We start from the raw sequence: 13308 nt of genomic DNA, 5'->3' as shown, positions 1-13308 counted from the left end.
TTATTTCCCTTTGCTTAGTGTCTTCAAGGTTCATCCATGTTGGTGCCTGTGTCGGAAGTTCATTTCTTCTTAAGGCTGAATAATATTCCCTCCTTTGAATACAAACATTTGGCGCATCCACTCACCTGTGAGTGGATATTTGCATTGTTTTCCCCTTTGGGCTGTTGTGAATAACGCTGCTATGAATGAGATTCGAGCATCTGTTTGAGTTCATTTTTCAACTCGGGATTGGGGATCCTATGGCAATTCTGTTTCACTTTTTGAGAAGCCGCCAACCTGTTTTCCACACCAGCTGCCCTGTTTTGCATTCCCACCAGGCACTACAACAGGGTTCCGATTCCTGTACATCCTCACCAAGACGTAGTTTCGACGTTGTTTTTTTCTTTTTTACGAGAGCCATCCTAATGGGTGTGAAGTGTTATCCCATCGTGGCTTTGATTTGCATCTCCCTAATGATAATGAGCATCCTCTCGTGTGTACTCTGGCCATCTGAGTGTCTTTTTTGGTGAGATGTCTAATTAAGTTGTTTGGCCATTTCTGAATCAGATTCTTTATGCTTGTGCTTTTGAAATTAGCTTCATTTAAGAGGTCTCTTCTCACCTCTAGGCACAAAGTGATTTCTGACTATTCTTCTACTAATGAGAGGGCACTCTGGGGGTGAAATATATATCACATGCATCATTTCAATCCTTTGTAAATGTACAATACAGGGGCATCGATTACATTCACAAGTCCTGTATCCATCACCACTATCAATACCCAAAACTTTTTCATCGTCCCCAACATAAACTCTGTCGCCATTAAACAATAACTCCCTGGGGCACCTGTGTCGCTCAGTCGGTCAAGCGTCTGACTTCAGCTCAGGCCACGATCTCATGGTTCATGAGTTCGAGCCCCACATCAAGCTCCCTGCTGTCAGCACAGAGCCTCCTTCAGATCCTCTGTCCCCCTCTCTCTGCTCCTCCCCCACTTAAGCTCTCCACAAAATAAATAAATGTTAAATAATAATAATAATAATAATAATAATAATAATAAATAAAGCAAACAATAGCTCCCCGTCCTCCCTCCCCCCTCCTGCTTCCGGCAGCTACCATCCAATTTTCTATCTGTATGAATCTATCTATTATTGTTCTCTGAGTCTGGCTTGTTTCCCTTAGCATTACACTTTCAAGAACTCTCCATGCTATAGCATGTGTTCAAATCTCATTCCCTTTTAGGGCTAAATGATATTCCACTATGTGCTTATAACTGCTAATTTTATGATTTTCCCCTTCATGTTAAGACTTTTTTTTTTTAATGTTTATTTTTATTTCTGAGAGAGAGAGAGACAGAGCATGAACGGGGGAGGGACAGAGAGAGAGGGAGACACAGAATCCAAAAGCAGGCTCCATGCTCTGAGCTGTCAGCACAGAGCCCGACGCAGGGCTCGAACTCACGGACCGCGAGATCATGATCTGAGCCGAAGTCGGCCGCTTAACCGACTGAGCCACCCACGCGCCAAGTTTATTTATTTTTTGAGAAAGACAGCACACGTTGGGGAAGGGCGGAGAAAGGGAGGGACAGAGGATCCAAAGCGGGTTCCACACTGGCAGCACAGAGCCCAATGCGGGGCTTGAACTCGTGAGCCGTGACATCATGACCTGAGCCAAAGTCGGACACTGAGCCACTCAGGTGCCCCACCTTCACATTAAGACTTTAATCCACGTTAAGAGTCTGCCTGTGTTTGCAACTGGGGGCCAGTTTCCCAACACCATCTTCTGAACCCTGTCTCCTCTCCTGGGCGGGCTGTGGGGTCACCTTTACCCACACACTTGGCTCTCATGCAACCTCTGTCTGCTCCAACCCACCGTGTTCCCTCGTTGGTCTGTTTCTCTGTGCGTCAGCACCCCACTGCTTTTTTTTTTTTTTTTCAACGTTTATTTATTTTTGGGACAGGGAGAGACAGAGCATGAACGGGGGAGGGGCAGAGAGAGAGGGAGACACAGAATCGGAAACAGGCTCCAGGCTCCGAGCCATCAGCCCAGAGCCCGACGCGGGGCTCGAACTCACGGACCGCGAGATCGCGAGATCCCGCGAGACCGCGAGATCGTGACCTGGCTGAAGTCGGACGCCTAACCGACTGCGCCACCCAGGCGCCCCCCCCCCACTGCTTTTATTATAATGGCGTGTGCCTTTTTCGACTGGCAGGGGAAGGCTCCTCCTTACTATTCTTTCTTAAGGTTGTGGCATCCACGCCACGTCTCATCAAATGCCCAGAACATCCCCGTGTCAACAGGTACAACCCTTTGTCCCACAAGCCAGTGAGGAACCAGGCTTCAGGGAGGCGAAGTGACCTGATGAGATTTACAGGGCCGACAAATGGCAGAGCTAGGACAAAACAAGGCGGGTCTGACTCTCCAGCTGCCCCCTGGTCCCCGCCCCCAGCTGCCTCTCCTATCTGTAGCCCACTGGGGTTTTATCCGCAAGAAGGAGGAAGGGGCTAAAAAAGAAACCACTGTGCATTTAAACAGAGAAACTTTCCAACAGGAAATTGCTCACGGAGGTGATGGAGGAGCCCAAAAGTCAAAAAAGAGACTGCGGAAAAGCTCAGAGATTCCTCGCAGAAGCCTGTGCCACCTCTAAGCTGGAGGGAGCAGGGGAGGAGGAAATGTTACGGCAGGACAGGGCCTTTGGCCCCTCAGAAAATTGGAAATGCATCCATATGATAGGACTATGAGCCACCATTAGTTGAGCATTTACTATGTGCCAGGGTTTTCCACTAGTATTTTACATGTACTCTATATACACAAGGTGTGGCTCCTTCTGGCCTCCGCTCAAACCTCCTCAGAGATGCCCTATAATGCTGCCACCAACAAAGATCCATCTCCTGCTTTATTGTCCTTTATGGCATTATCAGTTTATCAGTAACTGAAATTATCCCATACGAGTGTTCGTCTATTATCTCCCCCGCCATCTGCCCCATCTCAAGACTGTAAGCCCCATGAGGGCAGGACTTGAGTCTTGGTGCATCTTAGCGCCAGGATGAGAGTCTCAATCAATCACCCAGATCATAGGTACTCTATGTTGCTTCGATAACTAATCTAAAGAACGCTCTCATGAAATCCTCACCAGACATCCATAAGGTGGGCACGAGGGTCCTCATTTTATAGAAGAAGAAACTGAGCCTCAGAGAAAGTCCCAAATTCGCCCAAGCTCACCTAGCTAGTAAGCAGCGAAGCTGAATTCGAAGCCAGGTCTGTTGCTCTCGACCTGAACACCTGCGCCCCCTTCTTGCCTTGGTGCCTTCCTTCCAAATCTCTCCTTGCTCTGTGGTTTCCCACACTACCCTCACCGCTACCCCCCAAACCTCTCTTGTCCTGGAAATTCCCAGGGCCTTGCTGAGCTGGGCTGCAGTAACACTTTGTGCCAGGAGGTGTCACCAGAGAAGTCTCGTGGCCATGGTCTGGGGTCCGCACCCCAGCGACAAACGTGCCATAGTTTAATCACTTTTAAGGATATTCCCAAGTTTTTCCTCCACAAACCAAGCGGCAGCTATATCCTAGCACCTGTGGTCACAGGCTATGAGGGGAGGATTTCTCCGGGAATGGGTTTCTCGAAATGGAGTTGCAAAGATCAATGAACATCTTTAAACTGCATAGATTCCGTGAACGTGCGAAGCCTGTTTTTACAGCTGAAGAGTGTGGGGCCCAGAGAGGGCACACGGTTTACCCGAGGGCATACAGCAAGTTAGTACAAGAGCCAGGTCTGAAGCTGGTTCCTCCGGCCACAGATTCTGCCACCGCACTTGGATGGATGCTTCCACCTAGGCTCAAGTGCAGTCTTTGTGCACTTGTACATGCGTGTGGACCTGTATCTGACTGTTCCTTCTGTCGTCCAAGCCTCCATTCAGTCGCTTAACAAATACATTGGTGAGATACAGAATCAACACTGCCCACTCAAATAACAAGTGCCTCCCACACAAGCAAATAATTTATTTTCCTCTCTGATATTAATCTGAATGAAAGCAGTCCAGGGTTGGATGATGGCTTTATGGTGTCAGGGACCCAGACTCTTTCCGTCTTACAGCTCTTCCATCTTAGACTGGCAGTTTCCATCTCATGGCCCAACGTGGCAGCTGTAACGTTGCCATCACATCTACATTCCTGCCAGTGGGGAGTGGAGAAAAGGAAGTAGAAGCCAACATCTTTAAGGGCACAAACCAGAATGTTTTGTGCCATTTCCACTCTCATTCAATCGGCCAGATTGAGTCACATGTCCTACACTGCTGCAGAGGAGGCTGGAACAGCATTAGCTGGGCGGCTATGCTTTCTGCTAAAACTCGGGGTTCTACAACCAATGAATACATTGGCCACTCCCTGCCACCCATACATTTTCTGAGCACCTACTATGTGTGAGAGAAGGTGCAGCAACCTAGAAAGAGTGCAGACCTGGGAATTTGATTCATCTTGGGTTGAACCCCAATTCTGCCTTTCCCAGCGGTGTGTCATGCCTCGCTGAGCCTTAGTTCGCTCGTTTAGAAAGTGGAGACAAGACAGTGCGTGTGCTCGTGCACTGCGAGAGCATGCGGAGTCAGCGTTGGGTCCAGGGTACAGTTGGCATCAAAGAAATGGCACATGCTTCTACAAGAGTTAGATGCTGAGCCGGGTTCCCGGGCTGGGGGGGAGGGGGGTGGCGGGGAGAGGTGACTCAGCAGAGGCCCTGCCCTCGATTCCTATGGGGAGACATTCCAATGCAGCCTCCTGTAAATAAAAGCTCAGAGACTGCTCAGCACATAATCCCAACGCGTCCGTCACACATGAGTCAGAAGCAGTTATGCCCTTAAGTCATAAAGTCGCAGCTGGACCCGAGATAACTGGCACCCTTCCAATCCCACCCCGGCCCCATTTTACAGAGGAGCAAACAGAGCTGACGGAAGAGCCGTGACCACAGCTTGACTACAGTTTGATTTTATCAGCCTCCCCCTGCTGGGATGTGTGGGTTAGTTCCAGTATGGAGCGATCAGAAACAGACTTGGCTGGACCTCCTAAGCCCACAGGAGCGGGGTTTTCCAGACTGGCTGGGGAGAAACAGGATTGCCGGGGCGAAGCGTCGTCCCACCGGGTGCTCTGACCGCAAGAAAGGGAGGTGTCTCTCTCCAATTTACTTATAGATCAGTTTCTCAACCTCAGCACTACGGACATTCGGGGCCAGAGAATTCTCTGTCCTGTGCGTGGCAAGAACATTAGCAGTGTCCCTGGCCTCTCTACTCAAGAGACGACAATAGCATATCACCACCCCCAGCTGTGACAACCACAAATGTCTCAAGATGTTGCCAAATGTCCCATAGGGGTCAAAAGCGTCCCCAGTTGAAAACCACTGCTTGAGATAGACAGAGCCTGAAAGTAGGATGTTTAAGCACAGATTCTTTAAGCAGATTTATGGATGTTAGTGATTTTCTTCTCTGTGGGCAGGTGTATGTTTTTTCTCTTACGAAGGGGTACAATGGCCTTCGTAGTTATTAATGATTTCAGGCCATTATTGGTACAATTCGTGGCATTTGAACGTGGACAATAGAAATTATATCATAGGGGCGCCTGGGTGGCTCAGTCAGATAAGCGTCCAACTTCGGCTCAGGTCACGATCTCATAGTTCGTGAGTTCAAGCCCCGCATCAGGCCGTGTGCTGACAGCTCAGAGCCTGGAGCCTGTTTCGGATTCTGTGTCTCCCCCTCTCTCTCTTTCTGCCCCTCCCTGGCTCTCACTGTCTCTCTCAAAAATAAATAAACATTAAAAAATTTTTTTTGAGAAATTATATGACAATGTTGTGTGAACGTTAAATTTTCTGACTTTGAAACCTATTTCAAACCTGTGGCCATGTATGAGAATGTCCTTGTTCTTCAGAAATGCACTAGGGGTAAAAAGTCATCAGGTCTGTATCTGACTCTCAGATGGTTCAGAAAAATTACACACACAGAGAAAATGATAAATCAGGTGTAGCAAAATGTTGCAAATTGGGGGATCTGAGTGAAGGAGACATGGAAGCTCATCGAGCTATTCTTTTTTTTATATATATTTATTTTTGAGAGAGAGAGAGAGGGAGGGAGGGAGCATGACCGGGAGAGGGGCAGAGAGAGAGAGACACAGAACTGGAAGCAGGCTCCAGGCTCCGAGCCGTCAGCACAGAGCCTGACATGGGGCTCGAACTCACAAACTGCAAGATCGTGACCTGAGCTGGAGTCAGACTCTTCACTGACCCAGCCACCCAGGCGCCCCTTATTCTAGTTTTTAAAACACGGTTTTTTAATCTGTTACTCCCTGGACTCCAAATTACCCCTGTTCCGCAAACAGTACACCAAGCACATTCCTACCTCAGGACCCTGGATCTTCCCAGGCCTGCTGCCCAGCATACACTCCCTCACCCTTTCTCCCTGGCGAAATCTTACTCGTCTTTGGGCAAGTGAAGTGTTCTGAGCCTCAGTTTTCTTTTCTATAAAATTGGGCCAAAGAGGGGCGCCTGGGTGGCGCAGTCGGTTAAGCGTCCGACTTCAGCCAGGTCACGATCTCGCGGTCTGTGAGTTCGAGCCCCGCGTCGGGCTCTGGGCTGATGGCTCAGAGCCTGGAGCCTGTTTCCGATTCTGTGTCTCCCTCTCTCTCTGCCCCTCCCCCGTTCATGCTCTGTCTCTCTCTGTCCCAAAAATAAATAAACGTTGAAAAAAAAAATTAAAAAAATAAAATAAAATTGGGCCAAAGAGCAAGTGTATCTAAAATACCCAGCACACAGGGACAGCCACCTGCAAACACCAGTCCCCCACACCTTTCTCCCCAATCCCCCCCAATCTTGATCCCCCCACACTCTGCAAGTAAGAAAGAGGGTGTAAAATAGAAACAGAGGATGGCTTGGTCTCCTATAACTGCAAAGTCCAGAAGATGATCACGCGCAGTTCAGGTAAGGTTTGCTCTAGGCGGTTAATGCTAATAATAGCTAAAACTCAGTGCGTGCTTACAATGTGCCACTCTTCTAACCACAATATATTTAGCAGCTTATCTTCACAACAGCCCCATGAGGTAGCCATACTCTTATTATCCCTGTTTTCCACATTAGGAAACGACATCCCAAAAGAATAAAAACTTGCCGTGGTCACACAGCACACAAGTGGGGGTGCTCAGACTAGTCTGACTGACTAGAAAGGGAGATCCACTTTCAAGTAAGGCTTGATCCAGCCGCTCGAGGATCTCACCAAGGACCTGGTTTCCCTTGGTCTCTCCTCTTCGCCTTCTCCAGGGAACTCACCCCCTCATGGCTGTCAGCAGATTCTGATGAGACTTTTTTCCCTCGGGGGAAAAAAGCACCCATGTCTCAACTCCATGCCAAGATCCTCAAATTCACTCTCATTGGGCCATCTGAAGTCACGCACCTATTTCTGAACCAATCGCCATGTTCCAGGTCGCTGGACAACGTTGCTTGGCTTTTATATTAAAGCGGTGGAGTCTGCTGAGAAAGCAGGCAAGAGAGATTCCTCCAAAAATTCAAGGTATTATTTCCCTGAAGGAGGGGGAATGGCTGTGGGCAACCAGAAACAGATGTCTGCATCCCCATGACTCACACATACAATAAAACACTGTAAAATGTAGAGGAGGAGGAGGAGGAGGAGGAGGAGGAGGAGGAGGAGGAGGAGGAGGAAGGAGAATGGAGAATGGAGAATGGAGAATGGAGAATGGAGAATGGAGAATGGAGAAAGGAGGAAGGAGGAGGAGGAGGAGGAGGCCTGGTTTGGGGACGGCTATGCTGTAGCCCAGTCATGCACCACCTGGCCAGCCTGGCCTGGCCGTGACCCTCCAGGGAAGGAGGTCTTCCTGTCCACACCCACACCCCGAAGTGGTGGCAGGGTCACAGGGCAGGCACACTCAGGGCTTTGGAAGACAGCCTGCAGCACGACCAGGTCACTTCTGGGCTACTTCCTTCTGGGCAGGAGGCCCTGCTGGGAATAGGGAACATGTGAAGATGTTCCCACAGACTGACCTAGGGAACAAGCAGCCCCGGCTGGGCACACGTAGCCTCTAGGGATAGTGGGCAGGGATACCTGACGTCCTGAGAACACAGTGGCCCCTCTTGTCTCACAGCCAGGAAACGCTGAGGCCCTTGGTCCTTCCACCAGGCTATAACCGGGAGCTTCTAAAGTCCCTGTGGGCCCCAAGCCCACTTTTTCCTTTCTTTTTTTTTTTTTTTAATGGTTTATTCATTTTTTGAGAGACAGAGAGAGACAGAGCATGAGTGGGGAGGGGTAGAGAGCGAGGGAGACATAGAATCCGAGCTCCAGGCTCCGAGCTGTCAGCACAAAGCTGACGTGGGGTTGGAACTCACGGACCGTGAGATCATGACCCGAGCCAAAGCCAGACGCCCAACCGACGGAGCCACCCAGGTGCCCTGAAGCCCACTTTTTCTTTTCTTTTTTTTTTTTTTTTTAAATATTTTTTTTTCAACGATTATTTATTTTTGGGACAGAGAGAGACAGAGCATGAACGGGGGAGGGGCAGAGAGAGAGGGAGACACAGAATCGGAAACAGGCTCCAGGCTCTGAGCCATCAGCCCAGAGCCCGATGCGGGGCTCGAACTCACGGACCGCGAGATCGTGACCTGGCTGAAGTCGGACGCTTAACCGACTGCGCCACCCAGGCGCCCCTCCATTTTTAAAAATTTATTTATTTATTTATTTTTTTTTTTAATTTTTTTTTTTCAACGTTTATTTATTTTTGGGACAGAGAGAAACAGAGCATGAACGGGGGAGGGGGCAGAGAGAGAGGGAGACACAGAATCGGAAACAGGCTCCAGGCTCCGAGCCATCAGCCCAGAGCCCGACGCAGGGCTCGAACCCACGGACCGCGAGATCGTGACCTGGCTGAAGTCCGACGCTTAACCGACTGCGCCACCCAGGCGCCCCTACTTTTTCTTAACAGCCCACACATTCAATCATTAAAAAGCCAGTAATGCTTCTTCCCGCCTCAGGGCTTTTGCACTGGCTTTTTGCTCTGTCTGGAACACTGTTCCCCTGCAGTCTCACATGGCTCCTTCCATCCCCTCCCATAAGTCTGCTCACATATCACCTTCTCAGTGAGGCAGTCCCTGGCCACCTTCATCAACAACTCAACCTGCCCTCCAGCCTCCCAGCCTCAGATCCTCCTTACCCTGCTTTGTGTTTGTTTGTTTGTTTGTTTGTTTTCCAAAGCAGCCATCACTTCACTTTCTGGCATGTCAACAAGTTCATTACCTATTGATTATTATCCATCACCCCCCACCACCACCTCCCCAGGTGTCGGCTCCAGGAGGCAGAGATTTTTGTCTTCTTTTATTCCTGCTGTTTCCCGTACCTAGAACAGGCCCTGCCTTGTAATATCTGCTCAATAAATATTTGCTGAATGAATAAATACATGAATAGCAAAAATTATAGTGAAGCTCATTTTTGCAGTCAATTTGTGTTGTTTGGAACCTATGCAAATGTGCATGAGGAACCTTAAACGTTCTCCTCAACATCAGGCGCTGTGAGTCACTGAGGAACGTCTCTTAGGAATGAGACTCCATTCCCCACGGGTCCACCAGCCCCCAGGACAGGGCTGGCTGGGAGCAGATGCTGAAAATGTTTAAACGGCAAATGTACCGTCAGGCAGATGACCAGGTGGGAGAAGGAAGTCAGTTGGCACGAGCCCCCATTACAGCCTCCCTGCCTCCAGCCCCCTCACCCCTCACCCCTGTGCACCCTTCTTACTCACTGCCCTTCCCTCTCGGTGCACCCCCACTCTAACCTGCCTCCTCTCAGCAGCTAGACGGATTCTCTCAAAGCACAAACTGGATCTTCAATTCTGCGGGGCTCCCTGCTGCCCTCGGAACAGCCTAGATTCCTCTGTAGGGCACCAAGCATGCCCAAGCCCCCATGGAACTTCCATTTTTCTACAACTTTCTTCTCATGTTCACTCCAGGCTCGCCGATTGTTTTTTCTTCAATTCAGTTGAGTAAAACAACCTCTCGCCACCAGGGTGAGAGCACATGGCACGTGCTATTCCCTCTGTGTGGAAGACTCTCATACCTCACCTGATTCCCTTTCCCCAGCGGGTTCTTACTTAACTTCAGATTTCAGCTGATTCCCCTCCTGCAGGAAGCCCTCCCTGATTTCTCCTCCTGAGGTAGATCACGACTACGTATGCATTCCCATAGTTCTCTCTCTGCCCCAGTCTTTCATTCATACATTAATTCAACACATATTTGGCCTAAATGGTGCATAATGATCTGGCTCTTTAATATCTCTCTGATCCCACCTTCCCCCTTTTTTCCTCTCACCCTCTGCTCCAGCTACATAAGCCTCCTTGCTATTGCTTGAGCACACCAAGCATGCTCCTGCCCCAGGGCCTCTGCACTTCTTTGGGTATCTTCATGGCAGTTCCTTCACTTCCTGCAGGTCTCTGCTTAACTGCTGCCTCCTAGGAAAGGCTCTGCCGACACCTTCCCCTCCCCATCTGCTGAAGTACTCCTTCCTCGTCATTCTCCGTCCATCCCTGTAGCCTGCGTCATTTCTCCACATCATTTGTCCCTACCGGAAATTAGATTATCTTTTTACCTGTTTATTGTCTGTCCCTCTTGCAACTCTGAGGGCAGGGGCCTCCCATGTCTTGTCTGCTGCTGAATTATCAGCATTTTACACAGTACCTGGCCCACAGCAATTCTTGGTAAAGATTTGGTGAGTGAATGAATGTGGCAATCCAGATCAATATGACTCGGCACAAGCCATGGGGGCTCCATCCCCCAACACCATGACACCTCGGGGGTGTCCATCTCAGGCAGCTTTGCAGCCTGAGTCTCAGAGCTAGGAGGAAGCGGAGAACATAGACGTAAAGGAAGAGAAGGGGCCAGCCACATCCCTCTCCAGGGAGATCATTCACTTGGAAGTAGGCACAGTGAGTGCAAAGGCCCTATGGCAGGATGACAGTAGGAGACATCAGGAGACAAGGCTTGATGCCCATTCAACGTCTCCCCCGGAACACCCAACACCCATCGCATGTAATATATGCAAAACAGAACTCCCAGGTTCCCCACCCCCAGAGCTGATCTCCCCCAGCTCAGCCAGTGGCACCTCTGTCTCCCAAGGGCTCAGGCCAGGAACCTGAGCGTCATCCCTGACATCTCATCAACCAGCAAATGCTGGCCGCTCCACCTTCAAAATACATCCAGAATCAGCCACTTCTCCCAAGTCCATGATCACCCTGGTCTGACCATCCATCCACTCCTACCTGGGCTATTTCAGCACCTGTCCCTGGTGTCCTGCCTCTGCACGGTCACTGGGTCCATTCCTTGCGTGGAGCCAGAGAGACCCTGTTAAAAATATAAAGTCAAAGTCACCATGCAATTCTTTACCAGAGCTTCCCAACAGAACTATGACGGACATGTTCCACATCTGTACCGCCCAATACGTTTCCCACCTGCCACATGGGACTATTGAAATGGGCTCAGTCTAACGAAGGGCTGAATTTTTAATTTTACTTACTTTAATAGTTGGCAAGGCTGTGGGAAAACAAGCATTCTTGAACACAGCTGTGAGAGTATAAATTAGGACGTGATTCTAATCCCAGTATCCACCTACCTCAGAATGGTTTGTCTCTATCTACCAAAATGACAAGGGCATGTAACAGTTATCACGACAATCCCACTTCAAGAGTGTGTCTTTCCCATGCAAAAGTGACATTACATTAAAAAAATTTTACGGGGCGCCTGGGTGGCGCAGTCGGTTAAGCGTCCGACTTCAGCCAGGTCACGATCTCGCGGTCCGTGAGTTCGAGCCCCGCGTCGGGCTCTGGGCTGATGGCTCAGAGCCTGGAGCCTGTTTCCGATTCTGTGTCTCCCTCTCTCTCTGCCCCTCCCCCATTCATGCTCTGTCTCTCTCTGTCCCAAAAATAAATAAACGTTGAAAAAAAAAAATTAAAAAAAAAAAATTTTACAACATCCAAAGACAGGAAACAACCCAAGTGCCTATTCAACAGACAACTAGTTACACGAATTATGTGGTCCAGCCACATAAGGGAATACGATGATGTTGTAAAAAAAAAAAAAAAAAAAAAGAAGAAGAAGGAGGAAACAGGACACCTAGAGCAAAAACAAAGAAAAAATCCAGAAACTGGACTTCATCAAAAGCAAAAACGGTTTTGTGCACCAAAGGACACTATCCAAAAAGTGAAAACACAGCCAACAAAATGAGAAAATAGATTTGCAAATCATGTATCTGGTAAGAGGCTAGCGTCCAGAATGCATGAAGAACTCTTACAACTCAACCACAAAAAGACAAATCATCCCATTTTGAAACAGGCAAAGGTTTGAATAAATGCACTGGGCTGAGCCTTAATTCACTCGGCAAGTGTTTACTGAGCCTCTACCACGTGCCCTATGCGGATCCCGACATGGGGATTCAGCTGTGAACAAAGCAAGTCCGGGCCCTCAGGAACTGGTTTTCTGGTCAATGACACATGTTATGGCCCATGACAAGCGCTGTGAAGACAAAACATGATGATGTCACAGTGACTGGAGGAGGGGGCAACTTTGAGTAGGGAGGGCAAGAGGGGCCCGCCCCCGAGGAGGCAACATCATTGGTAATTAAGAGTAAATGAAAGGCTGTGGACTCGCTCCTGGGCCTGCGCCTAACAGATATTAAGCGCTCACCAAATCTTATAGTGACGCTTAGGGTCATTCTCCTCAGTTTACTGTCTTCTCCCTCGGGAGAACAAGAGGTCCTGGGGATCTGGCTCGACGTTTCTCCTCCCCGGGACGCTCAACGGCAGCTGGCACACAGTAGGTGTACGCAGGGTCCTCCTGACCTCCGCACGAGGTAGGGCTCGAGAAGCTAGCCCAGTGGGAATGGGCCTCAGCCCAGGAGTACGATTCAAAGTGTCCACCAAGTGCTGGCTTTCTAGCCCCGGGCCGGCGCCCTCCACTCGCGCTCCCTGCACGCAGGAGGCGCTTGACAGTGCGTGCTGAAGAAACGCCCTTTTCTGGGTCCGGTGGCGCACGGCCTCGACCCATTGCACAGGCCGGCAAACCGAGCGAGAGATGGGTGGTGCCACGGGCGGCATTTCCGTGGGGGCAGGAACCGAGGCCCCCGCCGGGGGCGAAACGCGACGAGCTGGGACTCGCCGCCGCCCCACGCTTCCGTGCCCAGCTGCGCCCAGCTGCGCTCCTGCCCCCGGAGCGCCGCGGTTGGCTGCGGCTCGGAGGCCGCTGATTGGCCATCGCGGCCCCGGCGCGGTCCCCGATTGGCTGTGACGCGCGGCCGGGCGAGGCCCCCGCCGGCGCCGC

General features: G+C 50.1%; 1 long non-coding RNA gene across 3 annotated transcripts in view; it reads right to left on the bottom strand.

Moving 5' to 3' along the window:
• The window catches only part of LOC147582792 (uncharacterized), a 233735-nt gene extending 220519 nt beyond the window's left edge, over positions 1-13216 (bottom strand). The window contains exons 1-2 of one of the 3 annotated variants that reach the window (XR_015249522.1): positions 12676-13216; positions 11256-11337 (exon numbers count right to left, since the gene is read on the bottom strand). This is a non-coding gene — a long non-coding RNA (uncharacterized LOC147582792). The remainder of the gene's footprint in view (positions 1-11255; positions 11338-12675) is intronic. The other 2 variants (XR_015249520.1, XR_015249521.1) reach the window with 2 other exon arrangements.
• Between the last annotated feature and the right edge of the window lie 92 nt (positions 13217-13308).

This window comes from Puma concolor, chromosome A3, assembly GCF_028749965.1.
Source record: "Puma concolor isolate L17-30 chromosome A3, mPumCon1.1.hap2, whole genome shotgun sequence".
Classification (NCBI taxonomy): domain Eukaryota; kingdom Metazoa; phylum Chordata; class Mammalia; order Carnivora; family Felidae; genus Puma; species Puma concolor.
The sequence above is the reverse complement of the archived record's forward strand: the minus strand, read 5'-3'. Positions and strand labels throughout refer to the sequence as shown.